The sequence below is a fragment of the Anolis carolinensis genome, chromosome 1 (assembly GCF_035594765.1).
Source record: "Anolis carolinensis isolate JA03-04 chromosome 1, rAnoCar3.1.pri, whole genome shotgun sequence".
Taxonomy (NCBI): Eukaryota; Metazoa; Chordata; class Lepidosauria; order Squamata; family Dactyloidae; genus Anolis; species Anolis carolinensis.
In genome coordinates, this window is record NC_085841.1 from 8,785,390 (window position 1) to 8,798,616 (window position 13,227).

The 13,227-nt window shown below is 42.2% G+C and overlaps 1 long non-coding RNA gene across 1 annotated transcript; it reads right to left on the bottom strand.

Annotated features, from left to right (window-relative positions):
- Positions 1-8,471: 8,471 nt before the first annotated feature.
- LOC134295528 (uncharacterized) lies at positions 8,472-11,952 on the bottom strand. The gene is made up of 3 exons (XR_010002134.1): positions 11,732-11,952; positions 9,872-9,998; positions 8,472-8,870 (listed from the first exon to the last, which is right to left on the bottom strand). It is a non-coding gene; the product is annotated as an uncharacterized LOC134295528 (long non-coding RNA).
- Between the last annotated feature and the right edge of the window lie 1,275 nt (positions 11,953-13,227).

Genomic DNA, 13,227 nt, shown 5'->3' on the forward strand with positions numbered 1-13,227 from the left:
CAGAATGGGAAAGCAGAATAAATGCACCTGACATTACAACACTTTATGTGGTGTCCAATAACCAATGCTTATTACTTCTGGTGCAACCTGGAATCATTAAAATGAAAATGTAGTGTTCAACCATCTCTGGGATCCTCCTGGCATGCAGATTAGCAGGTAAATATGGTTGTTGTTGGTATATTAACATAGAAATAAGTTATGGGAAAGGCAAAACCATACCTTCTCCTCTCCCTCACTGGGTAAACTAAACTGTGAAAACAAAAGAGGAAAGTGGGAGAAGGACAGAGGCATCTGCAAAAGGGAAGACAATGAAGCAACCATGTCTTCCAAACATTTGGATTGTGTGGGAATTCAGATTCCCTAGCAATAAAAACACTCCACTAAAAGGGGATTGGATTAAACAAGCCTTGGAATCTCTTCCACTTCCCTTTGGGATCTGGCAGATTTGTTTGCTGTCAATACACCAGCAATTAGTAACTATTTTCTCAAAGTCCCCATGTTTCCTGCTTTGAAAAGGACACCTTACCTGCAGCAACAATTTGCACCAAGAACAGGATAGCTAGAAGGATGGCAAAGATCTTCATGGCTGAAGTATGGACCTGGTTCTCAAAACAGAGAAATGGCCAAGTGGAATTTCACAGAAAGTTGCAAGATGGAGAGAGGAGCCTAAACTCCTCATATTTATAAGGCAAAGTAGACTGAGTGACGGGCTGTGGGCACTTTGAAGTATCTAGTGTGGTTTTGTTACTGCTCCTGGTCAGTACCAAAACCACACTGCTTTCTGGTTATGAAAATAAGTTCCTGGATGACTGAGAAAGAGTCTATTGGGGAAGTATAGTGTGCACACAGAAAGCAAGACTGTTATGCAGACCGACGACAAAATTACCTAAGCAATGTCTGCCATGGGACAGCACATACAACTATATGGTTTTATCTACATCAACCCATGCCAGACATATGGTCATGAATAAATGCAGCCTGGTTGAAATGGTGGCAAACTAGTGGCATTCTGTGTGACACAAAAATGCCTGAATAACTCAAGGCTAATATCTACGCTACAGTTGTTCACCTACTAGCCCACACTCATAGAATTTATTTATGTATTTACAGTATTTATATTCCGCCCTTCTCACCCCGAAGGGGACTCAGGGCGGATCACATTATAACACACATAGGGCAAACATTCAATGCCTATAAACACATCAAACAGAGACTGAGAGACACACGCAGAGGCAAGTTAACCTTCTTCTGAGGGGATGTTCGATTCTGGCCACAGGGGGGAGCAGCTGCTTCATCATCCACACTGACGGCACTTCCTCATTCCAGGTCGTAAATTAGTTAATCTTGCCTCCCCACTTTATAAGTGGTACCTTATCTCCTACTTGATAGATGCAACTATCTTTCGGGTTGCTAGGTCAGCAACGAGCAGGGGCTATTTTTTATTTTTAATTGATGGGTGCTCACCCCGCCACAGGCTGGCCTCGAACTCATGACCTCATGGTCAGAGTGATTTAAGGCAGCTGCTCAACAGCTGTGCCACAGCCCGGCCCCGCTACGATTCTATGATTCTAGAATCATAGAATCGTAGAGTTGGAGCAGACCTCATGGGCCATCCAGTCCAACCCCCTGCCAAGAAGCAGGAAATTGCATTCAAAGCACCCCCAACAGATGGCCATCCAGCCTCTGCTTAAAAGCCTCCAAAGAAGGAGCCTCCACCACACTACGGGGAGAGAGTTCCACTGCTGAACAGCTCTCACAGTGAGGAAGTTCTTCCTGATGTTCAGTGGAATCTCCTTTCCTGTAATTTAAAGCCATTGTTCCATGTCCTAGTCTCCAGGGCAGCAGAAAACAAGCTTTCTCCCTCCTCCCTATGACTTCCCCTCACATATTTATTCATGGCTATCATGTCTCCTCTCAGCCTTCTCTTCTGCAGGTTAAACATGCAAAGCTCTTTCAACCCGCTCCTCATAGGGCTTGTTCTCCAGAACCTTGATCCTTTTAGTCGTCGTCCTCTGGACACCTTTCAGTTGCGGTGCCCAGAATTGGACACAGTATTCCAGGTATGGTCTGACCAAGGCAGAACAGAGGGGCAGCATGACTTCCCTGGATCCAGAGACTACACTCCTATTTATGCAGGCCAAAATTCCATTGGCTTTCTTAGATGCCGCATCACATTGGTGGCTCATGTTTAACGTGTTCCCCATGAGGACTCCAATATCTTTTTCACATGTACTGCTGTAGAGCTAGACATTGTCCCCCATTCTGTATCTTTGCATTTCATTTTTTCTGCCTAGGTGGAGTATCTTGCATTTGTCCCTGTTGAACTTTATTTTGTTAATTTTAGCCCATCTCTCTTCTGTTCAACCTTTCCCTGCATATTTTGAATGCCTGCACCTCTACTCTTTGTATCATCCTTGTTCCCCTTCTTTAAATCCAAAACTCCTTTTGGGAAAAGAGTCACAACTGCATTAGGGAGGGTTGAGAAGAGATATCATTGCCATGTATAAATATTTGAAAGGCTTCAGGAGGAAGGATCAGGCTTGTTTTCTGCTGCCCTGGAGACTAGACTTGGAACAGTAATTTGAAATTACAGGAAAGGAGATTCCACCAGACCATTTGAAATAACTTCCTGACCTTAAGAACTGTTCAGTGGTTGAACTCTCTGCCTCGGAGATTGGTGGTGGCTCCTTTCTTTGGAGGCTTTTAAACAGAAGGTGGATGGCCATCTGTCAGAGGTGTTTTCATTGTGCCTTTCTTGCCTGGCAGTGGGTTCCATCTAAATGGTAAGATATGTTCTCTAGTGGGATGAACTGCTGAATGGAAGTGTGATGATTTTTAAACAGAAACTTGATGGCCACTTTTAGGGAATGCTTTGATTGTGTATTGCTACATAGTAGGATGTTGTACGGCATGTTCCTTGAGATCCTGTCAAACTCTTATGATAATGTATCAGAACCAATCCAAATGCTTACGTGGGCTGAAAGTGGCAATTTGTTCTAGATTCTAGAGAAGGATTCAGCACAGTCTGTAATTTTAGTTAATGTGTGTTCCTACATGGCACAACAGCACACTCAGGGGAGAGGCAATGGGAGAAGCACCAGGCGAGATCAGACCAAACACCAAAATGTCATTCATTTGCTACTGTTTTCCAGCTATTGGTATGCAGGGGCATGCTGCTACCACAACCTGAGGTAGCATCTAGCAATCATAGCCAGCAGTAATTAAGGGTGAAAGGTTGAACTGACATCATTGCTGTGCATTCAGCTACAGAAACAGAGTTTCACCAGGTGTTAACTATGTATGTTGGAGGCAGGGGTGTTATATTTCATAAAGAGTAAGTTTAGAGAGATTAGGGAGAAGAAGTGACTTAGGGCTTTCCTATACCATCCTGTAGTCTCACAGCAATTGTGTTGTTGAAAGAAACAGAAATGCACAGCTATGGAAACAATCACTATAGTGCTTTTCTGCCATAACATTACTGCACTACTCAGAGCCGGCCCTAGGTATTTTTCAAGTGTAGGCGAACAGAATTTTGGCGCCCCCCCCCCCAAAACCAATCACTGAAAAATAAAAGTGTTGGATAAGTGAAAATGTTTGATAATAAGGAGGGATTAAGGAAAAGTCTATTAAACATCTAAATACATTAAGATTTTACAAATAAAGCGCTAAAACATTATGTTTTACAACAAATCAACAGAAAAAGCAGTTCAATATCTTGCGGAGGCAGGCCGCAGGACACAGGAGTTGCCTCGATGGCGCCCCCAACAAGATGGCACCACAGGCAACTGCCTAGTTGGCCTGGTGGTTAAACCGCCTCTGACACTACTTTTCTACAATCACTCGTTTGCACTGACTTGTTAATCCTACCTTCCTACCCAACACATGCAAGGGGAGAGGGGAGAATCCTGCCTACTCAAACCATTTAACTGTCCTGATATCAGACTTACAAGTGATATGAACATTCACATCAGGAGCAGTACTGGGAGGGATAGCTAATACTCCAGAAGACAGGAGCAGAATTCAAACCAATCTTAACAGACCAGCGAGATGGGCCGAAACGAACAAAATGGAGTTCAACGGGGACAAATGCAAGATACTTCACTTTGGCAGAAAAAAATGAAATGCAAAGATACAGAATGGGGGACGCCTGGCTCAACAGCAGTATGTGTGAAAAAGACCTTGGAGTCCTCGTGGGGAACAAGTTAAACATGAGCCTACAATGTGATGTGGCGGCGAAAAAAGCCAATGGGATTTTGGCCTATATAAATAGGAGTATAGCGTCTAGATCCAGGGAAGTCATGCTCCCCCTCTATTCTGCCTTGGTCAGACCACACCTGGAATACTGTGTTCAGTTCTGGGCACCACAATTTAAGGGACAACTGGACAATTTAATGTTGACAACTGGAATGTGTCCAGAGGAGGGCGACTCAAATGATCAAGGTCCTGGAGAACAAGCCCTATGAGGATCGGCTTAAAGAGTTGGGAATGTTTAGCCTGCATGAGGGCCATGTATAAATATGTGAGGGGAATTCATAGGGAGGAGGGAGCAAGCTTGTTTTCTGCTTCCCTGCCCACTAGGACGTGGAACAATGGCTTCAAACTACAGGAAAGGAAATTCCACCTGAACATCAGGAAGAACTTCCTCACAGTGAGAGCTGTTCAGCACTGGAACTCTCTGCCCCGGACTGTGGTGGAGGCTCCTTCCTTGGAGACTTTTAAGCAGAGGCTGGATGGCCATCTGTTGGGGGTGATTTGAATGTGATTTCCTGCTTCTTGGCAGAATGGGGTTGGACTGGATGGCCCATGAGATCTCTTCTAACTCTATGATTCTATGATTCTATGACTGGAACACCAATGAATTTCAGAGCTAGTAACAGGTTTTTCATTTAATGAAAGACTGCCTTTCACTAATGACTAAAATGCTAAAGTACAATGGGAAAGACATGACATTGTGTGCAAAGTACCAGCCAAAGGTGGTATTATCCTTCTGTAATTGAGATTTTCCACCTTCATGTGATAAAGCTTAGTTCTTCCTCCTGAAACTTTGTAATACCTTTTTATCAGCCTACTGCTAAACCTTGCAGCAGTGGATTTCACTATTTAATTAATTAAAACTTCCTTTTTTATTAAAACTTCCTTTTAAAATGTTAAATAGTCTCTGTGTCTCTGTCTCTGTCTGTATGTCTAACGGCATTGAATGTTTGCCATGTACATATACATTGTGATCCACCCTGAGTCCCCTTTAAGGTGAGAAGGGTGGAATATAAATACTGTAAATAAATAAATAATAAAATTATTCAATTAAATAATATAATGAAATTAAAATTTCATTTTTTCTGTCCTGGGTCTGCTACCATTCAGGTTTCGTGAATGACCCCAACATTTTAATATTGTGAGAGGGAGAAAAATAATTGTCTAATTACCAGCTCTTCACAATGAATTTTTTACTGATTTAAAGCTCTAGCTTGTCTTCCTCATCCATTTAGCTATACATTGTTCTTGAAACTGGACACTGAATAAGACTATGTCATATCAGATACAAATGTCCATCTTGTGCATTTGTACGGAATTGCTCTCTGCTTCTTTCATTCGTAAGCTTCCTGTTTTAATTTTCACGTACCTCCTGAAAATGGGCACCTACCTGAATGCACATTTATGTTCCACATCTGAAAAAATAATAATTTTCAACCCATTGGCCACTATAGGAAGACTTCCCCAGGCTCCCCTTCCCCCCAGTTTTAGGGCTAGAAGGGTGAAAATCGCCACACATGGAGGGCAAATTCACCACTTTTAGCCCACCAAGTTTTATAACATTTGAGTCATCTCCCAATTTTTAGGGATTTTTTTTCTTTCTATAAATAAAATCTCCTTTAAAACATGCTCCCTCCCCCCCACTAGCCCTGCTGTCTAACTTCTCCAGAAGCAAGCAGGAGGAGGAAGCGGGAGATAGGGCAAGGAATCATTCCTTCCTGCCAAATGTCAAAGATGCTCCACACACCATAAACAGTCCCGTGCCCAGCCCCACTATGTCACTTCTTCTTTAACTGGTGGCAATGGGTGGGGGGTGAATTCTACTCCTCTTCCCATCATTTTTGGAAATGGCGTGGTTTGTCTTGGAGATGCCACCTTGGGTCCTTGCTTGCTGCTGCTGCCTGTCCAGGCACCGTCCTCTCCTTCTCCTCCTCCATCTCTCATGTGAGGATGGGACCTCCAGTCCCCTCCTCTTCCTCCTTCGTGCTTCTCACTCTAGAGCAGGGGTCCTCAAACTTTTTAAGTGGAGGGCCAATTCACAGTCCCTCGGACTGCTGGGGGGCCGAACTAGGATGAAATAGTCCAAAATTAAGATTGTTGCTGTGTGCCTTCAAGTCATTTCAGACTTAGGTCAACCCTAAGGTCACAAAGAGTCAGAAATGACTGAATGAAACAACAACAAAGTCTAAAGTTTAGGACAGAGGCAAGGAGACCTCCAAAGACCATCTAGATCAGGGGTCCCCAAACTAAGGCCCGGGGGCCGGATGCGGCCCTCCAAGGTCATTTACTTGGCCCCCGCCCTCAGTTTTATAATATAATATTTTAAAATCATTTTTAATAATATATTGTATTTACATATAATATTGATAATAATATTATAATGTTATACAATATAATACTAATACTAATACCATATAATAATATTAATTATATGTTATACATTACATATCTACAGTATAGTGCAGGGGTCCCCAAACTAAGGCCTGGGGGCCGAATGCAGCCCTCCAAGGTCATTTACCTGGCCCCCACCCTCATTTTCATAATATGAAAGGGCGGGATATAAATGTAATAAATAAATGTAGGAAATGAATAAATAAATAATTTTAGACTTAGGCTCGCCCAAAGTCTGAAATGACTTGAAGGCACACAACAACAACAATCCAAATTCACTTGACTATCTCATTGGCCAGAAGCAGGGCCACACTTCCCATTGAAATCCTGATAGGTTTATGCTGGTTACAATTGTTTTCATTTTTAAATATTGTATTGTTCTTTCATTGTTGTTGTTGTTTTGCACTACAAATAAGACATGTGCAGTGTGCATAGGAATTTGTTCAGTTTTTTTTCCTCCAAATGATAATTCGGCCCCTCCACAGTCTGAAGGATTGTGGACCGGCCCTCTGCTTAAAAAGTTTGAGGACCCCTGATCTAGATGATCTCATAAGACCATCGGTAAGGAAAGGGACCTCAAAGACCATCTAGATGGTTCCATAAGACCATAGGTAAGGAAAGAGACCTCCAAAGACCATCTAGATTGTCTCATAAGAACATTGGTAAGGGAAGGGACCCTCAAAAGCCATCTAGATGATCTCATCAGGCCATCAGAAGACCATAGATATGGAAAGGGACCCTCAAAGACCATCTAGATGGTTTCATAAGACCATAGGTAAGGAAAGGGTCCCTCAAAGGCCATCTAGACAATCTCATAAAACCATAGTTAAGGAAAGGGACCCTCAAAGGCCATCTAGATGGTCTCATAGGACAATAGGTAAGGAAAATAACATTAAAAAGCCATCTAGATGGTCTCATAAGGCCATAACTAAGCCCTGGTGGTGAAGTGTGTTAAAGCACTGAGCGGCTGAACTTGCAGACTGAAAGGTCCCAGGTTCAAACCCTGGGAGCGGCGTGAGCTGCCACTGTTAGCTCCAGCTTCTGCCAACCTAGCAGTTCGAAAACATGCCAATGTGAGTAGATCAATAGGTACTGCTCCGGCGGGAAGGTAACGGCGCTCCATGCAGTCATGCCGGCCACATGACCTTGGCGGTGTCTACGGACAACACCGGCTCTTCGGCTTAGAAATGGAGATGAGCACCAACCCCCAGAGTCAGACATGACTGGACTTAACGTCAGGGGAAAACCTTTACCTTTTTAAGCAAAGCGACCTTCAAAGACTATCTAGATGACCTGATAAGGCCATAAGTAAGCAAAGAGACCTCCAAAGATCAGGAAAACTTAAGTCAACCCTAAGTCTAAAGTTTAGGACAGGGGCCAGGTAAATGACCTTGGAGGGCCACATCTGGCCCACGGGCCTTAGTTTGGGGAACCTTGCTCTAGAGTAACAGGCGCAAAGGAGGCAGAGAAGGGGGGCTAGAGATACCTTCCTTACATAAGGAATGGAGGAGGAGAAGGAGGGGAAGGCACCCAGCCAGGCAGCAGCAGCAACGACCCAAGTCAGCAGGTCTAAGAGCTGAGGAGAGGGCCTTGGTCACCATGCACTCTCCATGGCATTTTAAGGAGGCTTCCCACTTCCAGATAAGGAAGAATGATAACCTCCTGGAAGAGGGGGATAAATGAAGGTTTACGTTTTGTTTGCTGGAGTATGAAAAAAAGATAAAACTGTGCTCACAAAAAGCAGGCAAGGAAACAGTACCCACTCCCGCTTTCTTTCATTTCGAGCTAATTTTTGTTCTCGGGGGGGGGGGGGGGGGGGTGTTCTCGTTTCAGGCTCCTGCCCAAAATGAAAGGAATGAAAGAACAAATGAAATGGGAGAAACGGATACCGCGCACACCTCTAATGGGATCCCATTGGGGAGCTTGCACATGAGTAAGATATCAATACTTTTGTGGCCCAGATGTATTTGGCACAGTACTTAGAATGCCTATTTCTCAATTTTTCACCAATAACTTCCCTGAAACACAAATACAATCTCCAAAAATATATGATTTGATTATTTTAATGAGTACAGGCATAAGTCATGTGAGAGAGATCAATCAGCTATGGTAAAAATTTGATAGTGAATCAATTCAGGAAAAGGTCATTCAGATGAAGTGAAGATATTGGGATGAACATATGCTCTGCTCATGGCATGGATTGCAGCCCAGAGGTCTGCTGAAATTACCTGTAAAAAAGAAGAAAACACTTTGAAATCCAGTATTTAACTAAGTAACCTGCATATACACACAGTTTATATTTATCAAGGATGCAAATCATGTGGTCCTCTAGAGGTGACTGGACTGGGTGCCTATTATTATTATTATTATTATTATTATTATTATTATTATTATTATTTTATTTCTGACCTGCCTCTCCTCATGGCTCAAGGCAGGTTACAAAACAATTAAAATACATAAACACAGCAAAAACACTTACAATCATCTTTCACTATTGTTTGTGCTGGCTATTGGTGATGGTCATTCCACTCCAAGAACATTTCCATTTTAGGCAGTCACATACCAGTTTAAATATGACATAGAATGGAAAATACAAAATTATCATTCAATAAAGCCAGTGTGGGCAATTGATTTGAATGCTGAGGAGTATAAGACTTGGGGGCAAGAGATTGAATCTTGGTTTAGCCATTGAAAGCCAAAGGGTGATCTTGGGCAAGTCATATTGTCTCAGCCTCAGAGGAAGGCAAAAGCAAAAAGGCTCTGAACAAATCTTGCCGAGAAAACCCTACAATAGGGTTGCCATAAATAAACTAGCTGAGCATTTAAAAAGAAGGAGGGGAGAATGATACAGGAAGAGAGGATGACAATGTTTAGGAACATATTTGAACTTTTTGTAAAGTGCAGTGATCTATTTCAGATAACCCTTTTCCAAAGAGACAATTTTGTGAGGTGCAATAATTATGCCATTCTCTATAAATCTCCTGGTTCATCCTGGGGACCAACGTTTTAAAAACAAGTTAATCAAAAAGGATTAGTTAGTAGTGTTGGTAGCCATGAACCAGTTTCTCTAATTTTAACATATAATACTACTGAATTATTTTGAATCCAAACACTCCAAACTAGTTTGAAATCCTATGAGGATCAGGGAGCGTTTTTATATCAGAAGATCAGCAGAAAAGAAATAGAAAGGGATCCTGGCAAGAAGTCAGCATTTTCTGAATGTTCTTACTTCTTTTTGCAGCAAACGTTTTTTCCACCGCACACCCCAATATCGGTCATAGATGTTCCACAAAGCAAATGCTTACAAACACCTCCAGCTTTTGTACATTCATCTGTAGTCTTTGGGTCAGCCAGGGCTATAACAAATGAAAGAATAAGAAATTAATGGTAATCTTCTCATTGTTAAAGAGTCACCATTCTTTTATAATAATAATAATAATAATAATAATAATAATAATAATAATAACAATAACAATAATAATAACAATAATAATGGACTTCCGAATCCAGACTGACAACACACAACACACCAGACATCACAGTTGTGGAAAAGAAAAAGGTTTGGATCATTGATGTTGCCATCCCAGGTGACAGTTGCATTGACAAAAAACAACAGGAAAAACTCAGCCGCTATCAGGACCTCAAGATTGAACTTCAAAGACTCTGGCAGAAACCAATACAGGTGGTCCTGGTGGTGATCGGCACATTGGGTGCCGTGCCAAAAGATCTCAGCCGGTATTTGGAAACAATAGACATTGACAAAATTATGATCTGCCAACTGCAAAAGGCCACCCTACTGGGATCTGCGCGCATCATCCGAAAATACATCACACGGTCCTAGACACTTGGGAAGTCATAGAATCATAGAATAATAGAGTTGGAAGAGACCTCATGGGCCATCCAGTCCAACCCCCCACTAAGAAGCAGGAAATGTTCGACTTGTGATTTTGTGAAACGAAATCCAGCATATCTATCTTGTTTGCTGTGTCATAATAAAATAATAATAATAATAATAATAATAATAATAATAATAATAATAATAATAATCTGATGAGTGATCCAATACAACAGCCAGCAGAGTTCTGCTGTGGACTCATCTTGTTATGTTTCAAATAGTAATAATAATAATAATAATAATAATAATAATAATAATAATAATAATAATAATATACTTTATTTATATTCCCCTCTGTCTCCTCAAGGAGGGTTACAGGGACATATATGGCAAACATTAAATACCATTATAAAATTGGCAAGACAGACTGTACATAAACAGAGGCAAGGCTTCCCTCTTTTTCCATGTCTGGCTTTAGGAGGCTGTGCTCGACTCAGCCATAGGGAGGTGCTGTTGTTTCATTTTTCCTTGCCAAGGAGCTTGTTGTCCATGGACACCTTCCTGATTTTGCTGGCATGTTTTTCAGGGGCGCCTTTTACCTCCCCGCCAAAGCGGTATCTATTAATCTACTCACATTGCTGTTTTCAAACTGTAGGTAAGCAGAAGCTAAGGCGATGGTGGGAGCTCACCCCGCCTGTGGCTTAAACTGCCAACCTTACAGTTGGCAAGATCTTCTGTAGCAAGATCTTTAACCCGCTGTGCTAGCACGGCCCTTATTCCTCAATGCAAATGACAATAGAACTGAAGGCCAGTTGTGGCAACTCAGAATTTAGACAAAAATATCCAGGAGATTTGGTCAAGTGTTACTACACTGCAAACAGTCAGTGGAAAGGAAAATGGAAAGATAACAACAATTTATGAATGAGCTATGGGATAGTGTAGAATATCCTGAAATAGGACAGGTCTGGCAATGATATCATAACATCTTATGTGGTTCATAATTTTTGTTATTTTCCTGTAATACTAAATTTAATGAGCCCAATGCCAATTACTTCACTAAAAAGAAAACATTTAATACTGTTTTCACAGACATCTGGAATCCCGCTTAAAGGGCTTGGCCTAAACTACCCTCTTCCACCTCCTTGATTCTCTGGTATTGGGCAGAATTGTCTGCTATCAATATACCATGGCAACAGAAATTACTACACATTTCCTCAAAATCCCCACATACATTGCTGTGAAAAGGCACCTTACCTGCACTAACCATCAGCACCAAGAACAGGACAGCTGAGAGCACGGAGAAGATCTTCATGGTTGAAGTACGGTTTTGTTTCTTAGGTCGCAGATATAACCAAGTGGAGTCTCTCTGAAGATTGCAGGATGGAGAGAAGAGCCTAAGCCTCTTGTATTTATAGGACAAAGAAGAATGAGTGACAGGTTGGGGACTGCTTGATGTGGCTTGTGTGGTTTTGTTGCTGTTTGTGGTGCTGTTTGATTGTAATAGAACTACGTCGCTGTATGATTGAGAAAGGGTCTGTTAGGGAAATATAGTCTGGCCGCAGAAAGAAAGATTGCTATGTAGACTGACCATGAAATTGCACAAGCAAGGTCTGCCATGGGACGGTGCATGCAACTATATGAAACGTCCTTCTCTGAGTCAGCCATTGACCTGTATAACTTGATATTGTTTAATTGAGTTCTTGCATTTCAGGAAACATAGAAGCACACATTTTGAAGGCATCCCCTAGGCCATGAAATCCAACTCTCATCTCAATATAGGAGCTACAGGTACATAATATCCAACAGGTAGCTAACCAGCGCAGGGCTTGACAATTTCAAGGCCGGAGTTAAAATTGCTGGAAGAAACATTAACAACCTTAGGTATGCAGATGATACCACTCTGATGGCCGAAAGTGAGAAAGAGCTGAGGAGCCTTATCACCAAGGGGAAAAAAGAAAGTGCAAAAGCCGGGCTGCAGTTAAACATCAAGAAAACCAAGATCATGGCAACCACACCTATTGATAACTGGCTAATAGAGGGAGAAAATGTGGAGGCAATGACAGAATTTATATTTCTAGGTGCAAAGATCACTGCAGATGCAGACTGCAGCCAGGAAATCAGAAGACGTTTACTTCTTAGGAGGAGAGCAATGGCCAACCTTGACAAAATAGTGAAGAGCAGAGACATCACACTGGAAACAAAGGTCCGCATAATTAAAGCAATGGTATTCCCCATAGGAACCTATGGATGCGAGAGCTGGACAATTAGGAAGGCTAAGCGAAGGAAGATAGATGCTTTTGAACTCTGCTGCTGGAGGAAAATCCTGAGAGGGCCTTGGATCGCAAGAAGATCCAACCAGTCCATACTCAGGAAATAATGCCCAACTGCTCACTGGAGGGAAGGATATTGGAGACAAAGTTGAAATATTTTGGCCACATCGTGAGGAGACAGGAAAGTTTGGAAAAGATCATGATGCTGGGGAAAATGGAAGGAAAAAGGAAGAGAGGCCAACCAAGGGCAAGATGGATGGACAGTATCCTTGAACTTACTGGCTTGACCTTGAAGGAACTGGGAGCGGCAATGGACAACAGGGAGCTCTGGCGCAGACTGGTCCATGAGGTCACGAAGAGTCGGAAACGACTGACCGAATGAAGAAGAAGAAGAAGCTAAACAGCTTCCTTTTGAAGACATTTGGCAAAGGAGATCCCACCACCACACTAGGCAGCTGGTTTCTTTTCTGAACCACTCTT